This window comes from Macaca fascicularis, chromosome 17 (assembly GCF_037993035.2).
Source record: "Macaca fascicularis isolate 582-1 chromosome 17, T2T-MFA8v1.1".
Taxonomy (NCBI): domain Eukaryota; kingdom Metazoa; phylum Chordata; class Mammalia; order Primates; family Cercopithecidae; genus Macaca; species Macaca fascicularis.
In genome coordinates this window covers 48632348-48649987 of record NC_088391.1, presented here as the reverse complement: position 1 = coordinate 48649987, position 17640 = coordinate 48632348, and positions in this window count along the sequence as shown.

Here is a 17640-nt window from a genome sequence, read left to right as displayed (position 1 = left end):
ATAAAAAGAGAAAGAAGCTTTCTGAGAAACTTCTTTGTGTTCTGTGAAATCATCTCACAGAGTTACAGCTTTCCCCTCAAGAAGCCTTTCGCTAAGACAGTTCTTGTGGAATTGGAAAAGTGATATTTGGAAGCGCATAGAGGGCTATGGTGAAAAAGGAAATATCCTCAGATGAAATCTGGAAAGAAGCTTTCTGAGAAACTGCTCTGTGATGTGTGACTTTCACTCACCGAGTTACATCTGTATTTCGTGGATCTCTTTGCTAGCCTTATTTCTGTGGAATCTGAGAACAGATATTTCGGATCACTTTGAAGACTATAGGGCCAAAGGAAATATCCTCCGATATAAAAAGAGAAAGAAGCTTTCTGAGAAACTTCTTTGTGTTCTGTGAAATCATCTCACAGAGTTACAGCTTTCCCCTCAAGAAGCCTTTCGCTAAGACAGTTCTTGTGGAATTGGCAAAGTGATATTTGGAAGCCCATAGAGGGCTATGGTGAAAAAGGAAATATCCTCAGATGAAATCTGGAAAGAAGCTTTCTGAGAAACTGCCCTGTGATGTGTGACTTCCACTCACAGAGCTACATCTGTATTTCGTGAATCTCTTTGCTAGCCTTATTTCTCTGGAATCTGAGAACAGATATTTCGGATCCCTTTGAAGACTATAGGGCCAAAGTAAATATCGTCCGATAACAAAGAGAAAGAAGCTTTCTGAGAAACTTCTTTGCGTTCTGTGAAATCATCTCACAGAGTTACAGCTTTCCCCTCAAGAAGCCTTTCGCTAAGACAGTTCTTCTGGAATTGGCAAAGTGATATTTGGAAGCCCATAGAGGGCTATGGTGAAAAAGGAAATATCCTCAGATGAAATCTGGAAAGAAGCTTTCTGAGAAACTGCTCTGTGATGTGTGACTTCCACTCACAGAGTTACATCTGTATTTCGTGGATCTCTTTGCTAGACTTATTTCTGTGGAATCTGAGAACAGATATTTCGGATCCCTTTGAAGACTATAGGGCCAAAGGAAATATCCTCCGATAACAAAGAGAAAGAAGCTTTCTGAGAAACTTCTTTGTGTTCTGTGAAATCATCTCACAGAGTTACAGCTTTCCCCTCAAGAAGCCTTTCTCTAAGACAGTTCTTGTGGAATTGGCAAAGTGATATTTGGAAGCCCATAGAGGGCTATGGTGAAAAAGGAAATATCCTCTGCTGAAATCTGGAAAGAAGCTTTGTGAGAAACTGCTTAGTGTTCTGTTAATTCATCTCACAGAGTTACATCTGTATTTCGTGGATCTCTTTGCTAGCCTTATTTCTGTGGAATCTGAGAACAGATATTTCGGGTCCCTTTGAAGACTATAGGGCCAAAGGAAATATCCTCCGATATAAAAAGAGAAAGAAGCTTTCTGAGAAACTTCTTTGTGTTCTGTGAAATCATCTCACAGAGTTACAGCTTTCCCCTCAAGAAGCCTTTCGCTAAGACAGTTCTTGTGGAATTGGCAAAGGGATATTTGGAAGCCCTTAGAGGGCTATGGTGAAAAAGGAAATATCCTCAGATGAAATCTGGAAAGAAGCTTTCTGAGAAACTGCTCTGTGATGTGTGATTTCCACTCACAGAGTTACATCTTTATTTCGTGAATCTCTTTGCTAGCCTTATTTCTGTGGAATCTGAGAACAGATATTTCGCATCCCTTTGAAGACTATAGGGCCAAAGGAAATATCCTCCGATAACAAAGAGAAAGAAGCTTTCTGAGAAACTTCTTTTTGTTTTGGGAAATCATCTCACAGAGTTACAGCTTTCCCCTCAAGAAGCCTTTCGCTAAGACAGTTCTTGTGGAATTGGCAAAGTGTTATTTGGAAGCCCATAGAGGTCTATGGTGAAAAAGGAAATATCCTCAGATGAAATCTGGAAAGAAGCTTTCTGAGAAACTACTTAGTGTTCTGTTAATTCATCTCACAGAGTTACATCTGTATTTCGTGGATCTCTTTGCTAGCCTTATTTCTGTGGAATCTGAGAACAGATATTTCGGATCGCTTTGAAGACTATAGGGCCAAAGGAAATATCCTCCGATATAAAAAGAGAAAGAAGCTTTCTGAGAAACTTCTTTGTGTTCTGTGAAATCATCACACAGAGTTACAGCTTTCCCCTCAAGAAGCCTTTCGCTAAGACAGTTCTTGTGGAATTGGCAAAGGGATATTTGGAAGCGCATAGAGGGCTATGGTGAAAAAGGAAATATCCTCAGATGAAATCTGGAAAGAAGCTTTCTGAGAAACTGCTCTGTGATGTGTGACTTCCACTCACAGAGTTACATCTGTATTTCGTGGATCTCTTTGCTAGCCTTATTTCTGTGGAATCTGAGAACAGATATTTCGCATCCCTTTGAAGACTATAGGGCCAAAGGAAATATCCTCCGATAACAAAGAGAAAGAAGCTTTCTGAGAAACTGCTTTTTGTTTTGGGAAATCATATCACAGAGTTACAGCTTTCCCCTCAAGAAGCCTTTCGCTAAGACAGTTCTTCTGGAATTGGCAAAGTGATATTTGGAAGCCCATAGAGGGCTATGGTGAAAAAGGAAATATCCTCAGATGAAATCTGGAAAGAAACTTTCTGAGAAACTGCTTAGTGTTCTTTTAATTCATCTCACAGTGTTACATCTGTATTTCCTCGATCTCTTTGCTAGCCTTATTTCTCTGGAATCTGAGAACAGATATTTCGGATCCCTTTGAAGACTATAGGGCCACAGTAAATATCGTCCGTTAACAAAGAGAAAGAAGCTTTCTGAGAAACTTCTTTGTGTTTTGTGAAATCATCTACAGAGTTACAGCTTTCCCCTCAAGAAGCCTTTCGCTAAGACAGTGCTTGTGGAATTGGCAAAGGGATATTTGGAAGCCCATAGAGGGCTATGGTGAAAAAGGAAATATCCTCAGATGAAATCTGGATAGAAGCTTTCTGAGAAACTGCTTAGTGTTCTGTTAATTCATCTCACAGAGTTACATCTGTATTTCGTGGATCTCTTTCCTAGCCTTATTTCTGTGGAATCTCAGAACAGATATTTCGGGTCCCTTTGAAGTCTATAGGGCCAAAGGAAATATCCTCCGATAACAAAGAGAAAGAAGCTTTCTGAGAAACTTCTCTGTGTTCTGTGAAATCATCTCACAGAGTTACAGCTTTCCCCTCAAGAAGCCTTTCGCTAAGACTGTTCTTGTGGAATTGGCAAAGGGATATTTTAATGCCCGTAGAGTCCTATGGTGAAAAAGGAAATATCCTCAGATGAAATCTGGAAAGAAGCTTTCTGAGAAACTGCTTAGTGTTCTGTTAATTCATCTCACAGAGTTACAAGGGAATTTCGTGGATCTCTTTGCTAGCCTTATTTCTGTGGAATCTGAGAACAGATATTTCGGATCCCTTTGAAGACTATAGGGCCAAAGGAAATATCCTCCCATAACAAAGAGAAAGAAGCTTTCTGAGAAACTTCTTTGTGTTCTTTGAAATCATCTCACAGAGTTACAGCTTTCCCCTCAAGAAGCGTTTCGCTAAGACAGTTCTTGTGGAATTGGCAAAGTGATATTTGGAAGCCCATAGAGGGCTATGGTGAAAAAGGACATATCCTCAGATGAAATCTGGAAAGAAGCTTTCTGAGAAACTGCCCTGTGATGTGTGACTTCCACTCACAGAGCTACATCTGTATTTCGTGAATCTCTTTGCTAGCCTTATTTCTCTGGAATCTGAGAACAGATATTTCGGATCCCTTTGAAGACTATAGGGCCAAAGTAAATATCGTCCGATAACAAAGAGAAAGAAGCTTTCTGAGAAACTTCTTTGCGTTCTGTGAAATCATTTCACAGAGTTACAGCTTTCCCCTCTAGAAGCCTTTCGCTAAGACACTTCTTGTGGAATTGGCAAAGTGATATTTGGAAGGCCATAGAGGGCTATGGTGAAAAAGGAAATATCCTCAGATGAAATCTGGAAAGAAGCTTTCTGAGAAACTGCTTAGTGTTCTGTTAATTCATCTCACAGTGTTACATCTTTATTTCGTGGATCTCTTTGCTAGCCTTATTTCTGTGGAATCTGAGAACAGATACTTCGGATCCCTTTGAAGACTATAGGGCCAAAGGAAATATCATCCGATAACAAAGAGAAAGAAGCTTTCTGAGAAACTTCTGTGTTTTCTGTGAAATCATCTCACAGTGTTATAGATTTCCGCTCAAGAAGCCTTTCGCTAAGTCAGTTCTTGTTGAATTGGCAAAGTGATTTTTGGAAGCCCATAGAGGGCTATGGTGAAAAAGGAAATATCCTGAGATGAAATCTGGAAAGAAGCTTTCTGAGAAAGTTCTTAGTGTTCTGTTAATTCATCTCACAGAGTTACATCTGTATTTCGTGCATCTCTTCGCTAGCCTTATTTCTGTGGAATCTGAGAACAGATATTTCGGGTCCCTTTGAATACTATAGGGCCAAAGGAAATATCCTCCGATAACAAAGAGAAAGAAGCTTTCTGAGAAACTTCTTTGTGTTCTGTGAAATCATCTCACAGAGTTACAGCTTTCCCCTCAAGAAGCCTTTCGCTCAGACAGTTCTTGTGGAATTGGCAAAGGGATATTTGGAAGCCCATAGAGGGCTATGGTGAAAAAGGAAATATCCTCAGATGAAATCTGGAAAGAAGCTTTCTGAGAAACTGCTCTGTGATGTGTGATTTCCACTCACAGAGTTACATCTGTATTTCGTGGATCTCTTTGCTAGCCTTATTTTTGTGGAATCTGAGAACAGATATTTCGGATCCCTTTGTAGACTATAGGGCCAAAGGAAGTATCCTCCGATATAAAAAGAGAAAGAAGCTTTCTGAGAAACTTCTTTGTGTTCTGTGAAATCATCTCGCAGAGTTACAGCTTTCCCCTCAAGAAGCCTTTCGCTAAGACAGTTCTTGTGGAATTGGCAAAGGGATATTTGGAAGCCCATAGAGGGCTATGGTGAAAAAGGAAATATCCTCAGATGAAATCTGGAAAGAAGCTTTCTGAGAAACTGCTTAGTGTTCTGTTAATTCATCTCACAGAGTCACATCTGTATTTTGTGGATCTCTTTGCTAGCCTTATTTCCGTGGAATCTCAGAACAGATATTTCGGATCCCTTTGAGACTATAGGGCCAAAGGAAATATCCTCCGCTAACAAAGAGAAAGAAGCTTTCTGAGAAACTTCTTTGTGTTCTGTGAAATCATCTCACAGAGTTACAGCTTTCCCCTCAAGACGACTTTCGCTAAGACAGTTCTTGTGGAATTGGAAAAGTGATATTTGGAAGCCCATAGAGGGCTATGGTGAAAAAGGAAATATCGTCAGATGAAATCTGGAAAGAAGCTTTCTGAGAAACTGCTCTGTGATGTGTGACTTCCACTCACAGAGTTACATCTGTATTTCGTGAATCTCTTTGCTAGCCTTATTTCTCTGGAATCTGAGAACAGATATTTCGGATCCCTTTGAAGACTATAGGGCCAAAGGAAATATCCTCCGATAACAAAGAGAAAGAAGCTTTCTGAGAAACTTCTTTGTGTTTTGTGAAATCATCTACAGAGTTACAGCTTTCCCCTCAAGAAGCCTTTCGCTAAGACAGTTCTTGTGGAATTGGCAAAGGGATATTTGGAAGCCCATAGAGGGCTATGGTGAAAAAGGAAATATCCTCAGATGAAATCTGGAAAGAAGCTTTGTGAGAAACTGCTTAGTGTTCTGTTAATTCATCTCACAGAGTTACATCTGTATTTCGTGGATCTCTTTGCTAGCCTTATTTCTGAGGAATCTGAGATCAGATATTTCGGATACCTTTGAAGACTATAGGGCCAAAGGAAATATCCTCCGATGTAAAAAGAGAAAGAAGCTTTCTGAGAAACTTCTTTGTGTTCTGTGAAATCATCTCACAGTGTTACAGCTTTCCCCTCAAGAATCCTTTCGCTAAGACAGTTCTTGTAGAATTTGCAAAGTGATATTTGGAAGCCCATAGAGGGCTATGGTGAAAAAGGAAATATTTTCAGATGAAATCTGGAAAGAACCTTTCTGAGAAACTGCTTAGTGTTCTGTTAATTCATCTCACAGAGTTACATCTGTATTTCGTGGATCTCTTTGCTAGCCTTGTTTCTGTGGAATCTGAGAACAGATATTTCGGATCCCTTTCAAGACTATAAGGCCAAAGGAAATATCATCCGATAACAAAGGGAAAGAAGCTTTCTGAGAAACATCTTTGTGTTCTGTGAAATCATCTCACAGAGTTACAGCTTTCCCCTCAAGAAGCATTTCGCTAAGACAGTTCTTCTGGAATTGGCAAAGGGATATTTGGAAGCCCATAGAGGGCTATGGTGAACAAGGAAATATCCTCAGATGAAATCTGGAAAGAAGCTTTCTGAGAAACTGCTCTGTGATGTGTGACTTCCACTCACAGAGTTACATCTGTATTTCGTGAATCTCTTTGCTAGCCTTATTTCTCTGGAATCTGAGAACAGATATTTCGGATCCCTTTGAAGACTATAGGGCCAAAGTAAATATCGTCCGATAACAAAGAGAAAGAAGCTTTCTGAGAAACTTCTTTGCGTTCTGTGAAATCATTTCACAGAGTTACAGCTTTCCCCTCAAGAAGCCTTTCGCTAAGACACTTCTTGTGGAATTGGCAAAGTGATATTTGGAAGCCCATAGAGGGCTATGGTGAAAAAGGAAATATCCTCAGATGAAATCTAGAAAGAAGCTTTCTGAGAAACTGCTTAGTGTTCTGTTAATTCATCTCACAGTGTTACATCTTTATTTCGTGGATCTCTTTGCTAGCCTTATTTCTGTGGAATGTGAGAACAGATACTTCGGATCCCTTTGAAGACTATAGGGCCAAAGGAAATATCATCCGATAACAAAGAGAAAGAAGCTTTCTGAGAAACTTCTGTGTTTTCTGTGAAATCATCTCACAGTGTTATAGATTTCCCCTCAAGAAGCCTTTCGCTAAGTCAGTTCTTGTTGAATTGGCAAAGTGATTTTTGGAAGCCCATAGAGGGCTATGGTGAAAAAGGAAATATCCTGAGATGAAATCTGGAAAGAAGCTTTCTGAGAAAGTTCTTAGTGTTCTGTTAATTCATCTCACAGAGTTACATCTGTATTTCGTGCATCTCTTCGCTAGCCTTATTTCTGTGGAATCTGAGAACAGATATTTCGGGTCCCTTTGAATACTATAGGGCCAAAGGAAATATCCTCCGATAACAAAGAGAAAGAAGCTTTCTGAGAAACTTCTTTGTGTTCTGTGAAATCATCTCACAGAGTTACAGCTTTCCCCTCAAGAAGCCTTTCGCTAAGACAGTTCTTGTGGAATTGGCAAAGGGATATTTGGAAGCCCATAGAGGGCTATGGTGAAAAAGGAAATATCCTCAGATGAAATCTGGAAAGAAGCTTTCTGAGAAACTGCTCTGTGATGTGTGATTTCCACTCACAGAGTTACATCTGTATTTCGTGGATCTCTTTGCTAGCCTTATTTTTGTGGAATCTGAGAACAGATATTTCGGATCCCTTTGTAGACTATAGGGCCAAAGGAAGTATCCTCCGATATAAAAAGAGAAAGAAGCTTTCTGAGAAACTTCTTTGTGTTCTGTGAAATCATCTCGCAGAGTTACAGCTTTCCCCTCAAGAAGCCTTTCGCTAAGACAGTTCTTGTGGAATTGGCAAAGGGATATTTGGAAGCCCATAGAGGGCTATGGTGAAAAAGGAAATATCCTCAGATGAAATCTGGAAAGAAGCTTTCTGAGAAACTGCTTAGTGTTCTGTTAATTCATCTCACAGAGTCACATCTGTATTTTGTGGATCTCTTTGCTAGCCTTATTTCCGTGGAATCTCAGAACAGATATTTCGGATCCCTTTGAGACTATAGGGCCAAAGGAAATATCCTCCGATAACAAAGAGAAAGAAGCTTTCTGAGAAACTTCTTTGTGTTCTGTGAAATCATCTCACAGAGTTACAGCTTTCCCCTCAAGACGACTTTCGCTAAGACAGTTCTTGTGGAATTGGAAAAGTGATATTTGGAAGCCCATAGAGGGCTATGGTGAAAAAGGAAATATCGTCAGATGAAATCTGGAAAGAAGCTTTCTGAGAAACTGCTCTGTGATGTGTGACTTCCACTCACAGAGTTACATCTGTATTTCGTGAATCTCTTTGCTAGCCTTATTTCTCTGGAATCTGAGAACAGATATTTCGGATCCCTTTGAAGACTATAGGGCCAAAGGAAATATCCTCCGATAACAAAGAGAAAGAAGCTTTCTGAGAAACTTCTTTGTGTTTTGTGAAATCATCTACAGAGTTACAGCTTTCCCCTCAAGAAGCCTTTCGCTAAGACAGTTCTTGTGGAATTGGCAAAGGGATATTTGGAAGCCCATAGAGGGCTATGGTGAAAAAGGAAATATCCTCAGATGAAATCTGGAAAGAAGCTTTGTGAGAAACTGCTTAGTGTTCTGTTAATTCATCTCACAGAGTTACATCTGTATTTCGTGGATCTCTTTGCTAGCCTTATTTCTGAGGAATCTGAGATCAGATATTTCGGATACCTTTGAAGACTATAGGGCCAAAGGAAATATCCTCCGATGTAAAAAGAGAAAGAAGCTTTCTGAGAAACTTCTTTGTGTTCTGTGAAATCATCTCACAGTGTTACAGCTTTCCCCTCAAGAATCCTTTCGCTAAGACAGTTCTTGTAGAATTTGCAAAGTGATATTTGGAAGCCCATAGAGGGCTATGGTGAAAAAGGAAATATTTTCAGATGAAATCTGGAAAGAACCTTTCTGAGAAACTGCTTAGTGTTCTGTTAATTCATCTCACAGAGTTACATCTGTATTTCGTGGATCTCTTTGCTAGCCTTGTTTCTGTGGAATCTGAGAACAGATATTTCGGATCCCTTTCAAGACTATAAGGCCAAAGGAAATATCATCCGATAACAAAGGGAAAGAAGCTTTCTGAGAAACATCTTTGTGTTCTGTGAAATCATCTCACAGAGTTACAGCTTTCCCCTCAAGAAGCATTTCGCTAAGACAGTTCTTCTGGAATTGGCAAAGGGATATTTGGAAGCCCATAGAGGGCTATGGTGAACAAGGAAATATCCTCAGATGAAATCTGGAAAGAAGCTTTCTGAGAAACTGCTCTGTGATGTGTGACTTCCACTCACAGAGTTACATCTGTATTTCGTGAATCTCTTTGCTAGCCTTATTTCTCTGGAATCTGAGAACAGATATTTCGGATCCCTTTGAAGACTATAGGGCCAAAGTAAATATCGTCCGATAACAAAGAGAAAGAAGCTTTCTGAGAAACTTCTTTGCGTTCTGTGAAATCATTTCACAGAGTTACAGCTTTCCCCTCAAGAAGCCTTTCGCTAAGACACTTCTTGTGGAATTGGCAAAGTGATATTTGGAAGCCCATAGAGGGCTATGGTGAAAAAGGAAATATCCTCAGATGAAATCTAGAAAGAAGCTTTCTGAGAAACTGCTTAGTGTTCTGTTAATTCATCTCACAGTGTTACATCTTTATTTCGTGGATCTCTTTGCTAGCCTTATTTCTGTGGAATCTGAGAACAGATACTTCGGATCCCTTTGAAGACTATAGGGCCAAAGGAAATATCATCCGATAACAAAGAGAAAGAAGCTTTCTGAGAAACTTCTGTGTTTTCTGTGAAATCATCTCACAGTGTTATAGATTTCCCCTCAAGAAGCCTTTCGCTAAGTCAGTTCTTGTTGAATTGGCAAAGTGATTTTTGGAAGCCCATAGAGGGCTATGGTGAAAAAGGAAATATCCTGAGATGAAATCTGGAAAGAAGCTTTCTGAGAAAGTTCTTAGTGTTCTGTTAATTCATCTCACAGAGTTACATCTGTATTTCGTGCATCTCTTCGCTAGCCTTATTTCTGTGGAATCTGAGAACAGATATTTCGGGTCCCTTTGAATACTATAGGGCCAAAGGAAATATCCTCCGATAACAAAGAGAAAGAAGCTTTCTGAGAAACTTCTTTGTGTTCTGTGAAATCATCTCACAGAGTTACAGCTTTCCCCTCAAGAAGCCTTTCGCTAAGACAGTTCTTGTGGAATTGGCAAAGGGATATTTGGAAGCCCATAGAGGGCTATGGTGAAAAAGGAAATATCCTCAGATGAAATCTGGAAAGAAGCTTTCTGAGAAACTGCTCTGTGATGTGTGATTTCCACTCACAGAGTTACATCTGTATTTCGTGGATCTCTTTGCTAGCCTTATTTTTGTGGAATCTGAGAACAGATATTTCGGATCCCTTTGTAGACTATAGGGCCAAAGGAAGTATCCTCCGATATAAAAAGAGAAAGAAGCTTTCTGAGAAACTTCTTTGTGTTCTGTGAAATCATCTCGCAGAGTTACAGCTTTCCCCTCAAGAAGCCTTTCGCTAAGACAGTTCTTGTGGAATTGGCAAAGGGATATTTGGAAGCCCATAGAGGGCTATGGTGAAAAAGGAAATATCCTCAGATGAAATCTGGAAAGAAGCTTTCTGAGAAACTGCTTAGTGTTCTGTTAATTCATCTCACAGAGTCACATCTGTATTTTGTGGATCTCTTTGCTAGCCTTATTTCCGTGGAATCTCAGAACAGATATTTCGGATCCCTTTGAGACTATAGGGCCAAAGGAAATATCCTCCGATAACAAAGAGAAAGAAGCTTTCTGAGAAACTTCTTTGTGTTCTGTGAAATCATCTCACAGAGTTACAGCTTTCCCCTCAAGACGACTTTCGCTAAGACAGTTCTTGTGGAATTGGAAAAGTGATATTTGGAAGCCCATAGAGGGCTATGGTGAAAAAGGAAATATCGTCAGATGAAATCTGGAAAGAAGCTTTCTGAGAAACTGCTCTGTGATGTGTGACTTCCACTCACAGAGCTACATCTGTATTTCGTGAATCTCTTTGCTAGCCTTATTTCTCTGGAATCTGAGAACAGATATTTCGGATCCCTTTGAAGACTATAGGGCCAAAGGAAATATCCTCCGATAACAAAGAGAAAGAAGCTTTCTGAGAAACTTCTTTGTGTTTTGTGAAATCATCTACAGAGTTACAGCTTTCCCCTCAAGAAGCCTTTCGCTAAGACAGTTCTTGTGGAATTGGCAAAGGGATATTTGGAAGCCCATAGAGGGCTATGGTGAAAAAGGAAATATCCTCAGATGAAATCTGGAAAGAAGCTTTCTGAGAAACTGCTTAGTGTTCTGTTAATTCATCTCACAGAGTTACATCTGTATTTCGTGGATCTCTTTGCTAGCCTTATTTCTGAGGAATCTGAGATCAGATATTTCGGATACCTTTGAAGACTATAGGGCCAAAGGAAATATCCTCCGATGTAAAAAGAGAAAGAAGCTTTCTGAGAAACTTCTTTGTGTTCTGTGAAATCATCTCACAGTGTTACAGCTTTCCCCTCAAGAATCCTTTCGCTAAGACAGTTCTTGTAGAATTTGCAAAGTGATATTTGGAAGCCCATAGAGGGCTATGGTGAAAAAGGAAATATTTTCAGATGAAATCTGGAAAGAACCTTTCTGAGAAACTGCTTAGTGTTCTGTTAATTCATCTCACAGAGTTACATCTGTATTTCGTGGATCTCTTTGCTAGCCTTGTTTCTGTGGAATCTGAGAACAGATATTTCGGATCCCTTTCAAGACTATAAGGCCAAAGGAAATATCATCCGATAACAAAGGGAAAGAAGCTTTCTGAGAAACTTCTTTGTGTTCTGTGAAATCATCTCACAGAGTTACAGCTTTCCCCTCAAGAAGCATTTCGCTAAGACAGTTCTTCTGGAATTGGCAAAGGGATATTTGGAAGCCCATAGAGGGCTATGGTGAACAAGGAAATATCCTCAGATGAAATCTGGAAAGAAGCTTTCTGAGAAACTGCTCTGTGATGTGTGACTTCCACTCACAGAGTTACATCTGTATTTCGTGGATCTCTTTCCTAGCCTTATTTCTGTGGAATCTGAGAACACATATTTCGAATCCTTTGAAGACTATAGGGCCAAAGGAACTATCCTCCGATAACAAAGAGAAAGAAGATTTTTGAGAAAGTTCTTTGGGTTCTGTGAAATCATCTCACAGAGTTACAGCTTTCCCCTCAAGAAGCCTTTCGCTAAGACAGTTCTTGTGGAATTGGCAAAGTGATATTTGGAAGCCCATAGAGGGCTATGGTGAAAAAGGAAATATCCTCTGCTGAAATCTGGAAAGAAGCTTTCTGAGAAACTGCTTAGTGTTCTGGTAATTCATCTCACAGAGTTACATCTGTATTTCGTGGATCTCTTTGCTAGCCTAATTTCTGAGGAATCTGAGATCAGATATTTCGGATCCCTTTGAAGACTATAGGGCCAAAGGAAATATCCTCCGATATAAAAAGACAAAGAAGCTTTCTGAGAAACTTCTTTGTGTTCTGTGAAATCATCTCACAGAGTTACAGCTTTCCCCTCAAGAAGCCTTTCGCTAAGACAGTTCTTGTGGAATTGTCAAAGTGATATTTGGAAGCCCAAAGAGGGCTATGGTGAAAAAGGCAATATCCTCAGATGAAATCTGGAAACAAGCTTTCTGAGAAACTGCTCTGTGATGTGTGACTTCCACTCACAGAGTTACATCTGTATTTCGTGGATCTCTTTGCTAGCCTTATGTCTGTGGAATCTGAGAAAAGATATTTCGGATCCCTTTGAAGACTATAGGGCCAAAGGAAATATCCTCCGATAACAAAGAGAAAGAAGCTTTCTGAGAAACTTCTTTGTGTTCTGTGAAATCATCTCACAGAGTTACATCTTTCCCCTCAAGAAGCCTTTCGCTAAGACACTTCTTGTGGAATTGGCAAAGGGATATTTGGAAGCCCATAGAGGCCTATGGTGAAAAAGGAAATATCCTCACATGAAATCTGGAAAGAAGCTTTCTGAGAAACTGCTTAGTGTTCTGTTAATTCATCTCACAGAGTTACATCTGTATTTCGTGGATCTCTTTGCTAGCCTTATTTCTGTGGAATCTGAGAACAGATATTTCGGATCCCTTTGTAGACTATAGGGCGAAAGGAAATATCCTCCGATATAAAAGGAGAAAGAAGCTTTCTGAGAAACTACTTTGTGTTCTGTGAAATCATCTCACAGAGTTACAGCTTTCCCCTCAAGAAGCCTTTCGCTAAGACAGTTCTTGTGGAATTGGCAAAGTGATATTTGGAAACCCATAGAGGGCTATGGTGAAAAAGGAAATATCCTCAGATGAAATCTGGAAAGAAGCTTTCTGAGAAACTGCTTAGTGTTCTGTTAATTCATCTCACAGAGTTACAAGGGAATTTCGTGGATCTCTTTGCTAGCCTTATTTCTGTGGAATCTGAGAACAGATATTTCGGATCCCTTTGAAGACTATAGGGCCAAAGTAAATATCGTCCGATAACAAAGAGAAAGAAGCTTTCTGAGAAACTTCTTTGCGTTCTGTGAAATCATCTCACAGAGTTACAGCTTTCCCCTCAAGAAGCCTTTCGCTAAGAAACTTCTTGTGGAATTGGCAAAGTGATATTTGGAAGCCCATAGAGGGCTACGGTGAAAAAGGAAATATCCTCAGATGAAATCTGGAAAGAAGCTTTCTGAGAAACTGCTTAGTGTTCTGTTAATTCATCTCACAGTGTTACATCTGTATTTCGTGGATCTCTTTGCTAGCCTTATTTCTGTGGAATCTGAGAACAGATACTTCGGATCCCTTTGAAGACCATAGGGCCAAAGGAAATATCATCCGATAACAAAGAGAAAGAAGCTTTCTGAGAAACTTCTGTGTTTTCTGTGAAATCATCTCACAGTGTTACAGATTTCCCCTCAAGAAGCCTTTCGCTAAGACAGTTCTTGTTGAATTGGCAAAGTGATTTTTGGAAGCCCATAGAGGGCTATGGTGAAAAATGAAATATCCTGAGATGAAATCTGGAAAGAAGCTTTCTGAGAAAGTTCTTAGTGTTCTGTTAATTCATCTCACAGAGTTACATCTGTATATCGTGCATCTCTTCGCTAGCCTTATTTCTGTGGAATCTGAGAACAGATATTTCGGGTCCCTTTGAAGACTATAGGGCCAAAGGAAATATCCTCCGATAACAAAGAGAAAGAAGCTTTCTGAGAAACTTCTTTGTGTTCTGTGAAATCATCTCACAGAGTTACAGCTTTCCCCTCAGGAAGCCTTTCGCTAAGACAGTTCTTGTGGAATTGGCAAAGTGATATTTGGAAGCCCATAGAGGGCTATGGTGAAAAAGGAAATATCCTCAGATGAAATCTGGAAAGAAGCTTTGTGAGAAACTGCTCTGTGATGTGTGATTTCCACTCACAGAGTTACATCTGTATTTCGTGGATCTCTTTGCTAGCCTTATTTTTGTGGAATCTGAGAACAGATATTTCGGATCCCTTTGTAGACTATAGGGCCAAAGGAAATATCCTCCGATATAAAAAGAGAAAGAAGCTTTCTGAGAAACTTCTTTGTGTTCTGTGAAATCATCTCGCAGAGTTACAGCTTTCCCCTCAAGAAGCCTTTCGCTAAGACAGTTCTTGTGGAATTGGCAAAGGGATATTTGGAAGCCCATAGAGGGCTATGGTGAAAAAGGAAATATCCTCAGATGAAATCTGGAAAGAAGCTTTCTGAGAAAGTGCTTAGTGTTCTGTTAATTCATCTCACAGAGTCACATCTGTATTTTGTGGATCTCTTTGCTAGCCTTATTTCCGTGGAATCTCAGAACAGATATTTCGGATCCCTTTGAAGACTATAGGGCCAAAGGAAATATCCTCCGATAACAAAGAGAAAGAAGCTCTCTGAGAAACTTCTTTGTGTTCTGTGAAATCATCTCACAGAGTTACAGCTTTCCCCTCAAGACGACTTTCGCTAAGACAGTTCTTGTGGAATTGGAAAAGTGATATTTGGAAGCCCATAGAGGGCTATGGTGAAAAAGGAAATATCGTCAGATGAAATCTGGAAAGAAGCTTTCTGAGAAACTGCTTAGTGTTCTGTTAATTCATCTCACAGAGTTACATCTGTATTTCGTGGATCTCTATGCTAGCCTTATTTCTGAGGAATCTGAGATCAGATATTTCGGATCCCTTTGAAGACTATAGGGCCAAAGGAAATATCCTCCGATATAAAAAGAGAAAGAAGCTTTCTGAGAAACTTCTTTGTGTTCTGTGAAATCATCTCACAGTGTTACAGCTTTCCCCTCAAGAATCCTTTCGCTAAGACAGTTCTTGTAGAATTTGCAAAGTGATATTTGGAAGCCCATAGAGGGCTATGGTGAAAAAGGAAATATTTTCAGATGAAATCTGGAAAGAACCTTTCTGAGAAACTGCTTAGTGTTCTGTTAATTCATCTCACAGAGTTATATCTGTATTTCGTGGATCTCTTTGCTAGCCTTGTTTCTGTGGAATCTGAGAACAGATATTTCGGATCCCTTTCAAGACTATAAGGCCAAAGGAAATATCATCCGATAACAAAGGGAAAGAAGCTTTCTGAGAAACATCTTTGTGTTCTGTGAAATCATCTCACAGAGTTACAGCTTTCCCCTCAAGAAGCCTTTCGCTAAGACAGTTCTTGTGGAATTGGCAAAGTGATATTTGGAAGCCCATAGAGGGCTATGGTGAAAAAGGAAATATCCTCAGATGAAATCTGGAAAGAAGCTTTCTGAGAAACTGCTCTGTGATGTGTGACTTCCACTCACAGAGTTACATCTGTATTTCGTGGATCTCTTTCCTAGCCTTATTTCTGTGGAATCTGAGAACAGATATTTCGAATCCTTTGAAGACTATAGGGCCAAAGGAACTATCCTCCGATAACAAAGAGAAAGAAGCTTTCTGAGAAACTTCTTTGTGTTCTGTGAAATCATCTCACAGAGTTACAGCTTTCCCCTCAAGAAGCCTTTCGCTAAGACAGTTCTTGTGGAATTGGCAAAGGGATATTTGGAAGCCCATAGAGGCCTATGGTGAAAAAGGAAATATCCTCAGATGAAATCTGGAAAGAAGCTTTCGGAGAAACTGCTTAGTGTTCTGGTAATTCATCTCACAGAGTTACATCTGTATTTCGTGGATCTCTTTGCTAGCCTTATTTCTGTGGAATCTGAGAACAGATATTTCGGATCCCTTTGAAGACTATAGGGCCAAAGGAAATATCCTCCGATAACAAAGAGAAAGAAGCTTTCTGAGAAACTTCTTTGTGTTCTGTGAAATCATCTCACAGAGTTACAGCTTTCCCCTCAAGAAGCCTTTCGCTAAGACAGTTCTTGTGGAATTGGCAAAGTGATATTTGGAAGGCCATAGAGGGCTATGGTGAAAAAGGAAATATCCTCAGATGAAATCTGGAAAGAAGCTTTCTGAGAAACTGCTTAGTGTTCTGTTAATTCATCTCACAGAGTTACAAGGGAATTTCGTGGATCTCTTTGCTAGCCTTATTTCTGTGGAATCTGAGAACAGATATTTCGGATCCCTTTGAAGACTATAGGGCCAAAGTAAATATCGTCCGATAACAAAGAGAAAGAAGCTTTCTGAGAAACTTCTTTGCGTTCTGTGAAATCATCTCACAGAGTTACAGCTTTCCCCTCAAGAAGCCTTTCGCTAAGACACTTCTTGTGGAATTGGCAAAGTGATATTTGGAAGCCCATAGAGGGCTATGGTGAAAAAGGAAATATCCTCAGATGAAATCTGGAAAGAAGCTTTCTGAGAAACTGCTTAGTGTTCTGTTAATTCATCTCACAGTGTTACATCTGTATTTCGTGGATCTCTTTGCTAGCCTTATTTCTGTGGAATCTGAGAACAGATACTTCAGATCCCTTTGAAGACCATAGGGCCAAAGGAAATATCATCCGATAACAAAGAGAAAGAAGCTTTCTGAGAAACTTCTGTGTTTTCTGTGAAATCATCTCACAGTGTTACAGATTTCCCCTCAAGAAGCCTTTCGCTAAGACAGTTCTTGTTGAATTGGCAAAGTGATTTTTGGAAGCCCATAGAGGGCTATGGTGAAAAATGAAATATCCTGAGATGAAATCTGGAAAGAAGCTTTCTGAGAAAGTTCTTAGTGTTCTGTTAATTCATCTCACAGAGTTACATCTGTATTTCGTGCATCTCTTCGCTAGCCTTATTTCTGTGGAATCTGAGAACAGATATTTCGGGTCCCTTTGAAGACTATAGGGCCAAAGGAAATATCCTCCGATAACAAAGAGAAAGAAGCTTTCTGAGAAACTTCTTTGTGTTCTGTGATATCATCTCACAGAGTTACAGCTTTCCCCTCAGGAAGCCTTTCGCTAAGACAGTTCTTGTGGAATTGGCAAAGTGATATTTGGAAGCCCATAGAGGGCTATGGTGAAAAAGGAAATATCCTCAGATGAAATCTGGAAAGAAGCTTTGTGAGAAACTGCTCTGTGATGTGTGATTTCCACTCACAGAGTTACATCTGTATTTCGTGGATCTCTTTGCTAGCCTTATTTTTGTGGAATCTGAGAACAGATATTTCGGATCCCTTTGTAGACTATAGGGCCAAAGGAAATATCCTCCGATATAAAAAGAGAAAGAAGCTTTCTGAGAAACTTCTTTGTGTTCTGTGAAATCATCTCGCAGAGTTACAGCTTTCCCCTCAAGAAGCCTTTCGCTAAGACAGTTCTTGTGGAATTGGCAAAGGGATATTTGGAAGCCCATAGAG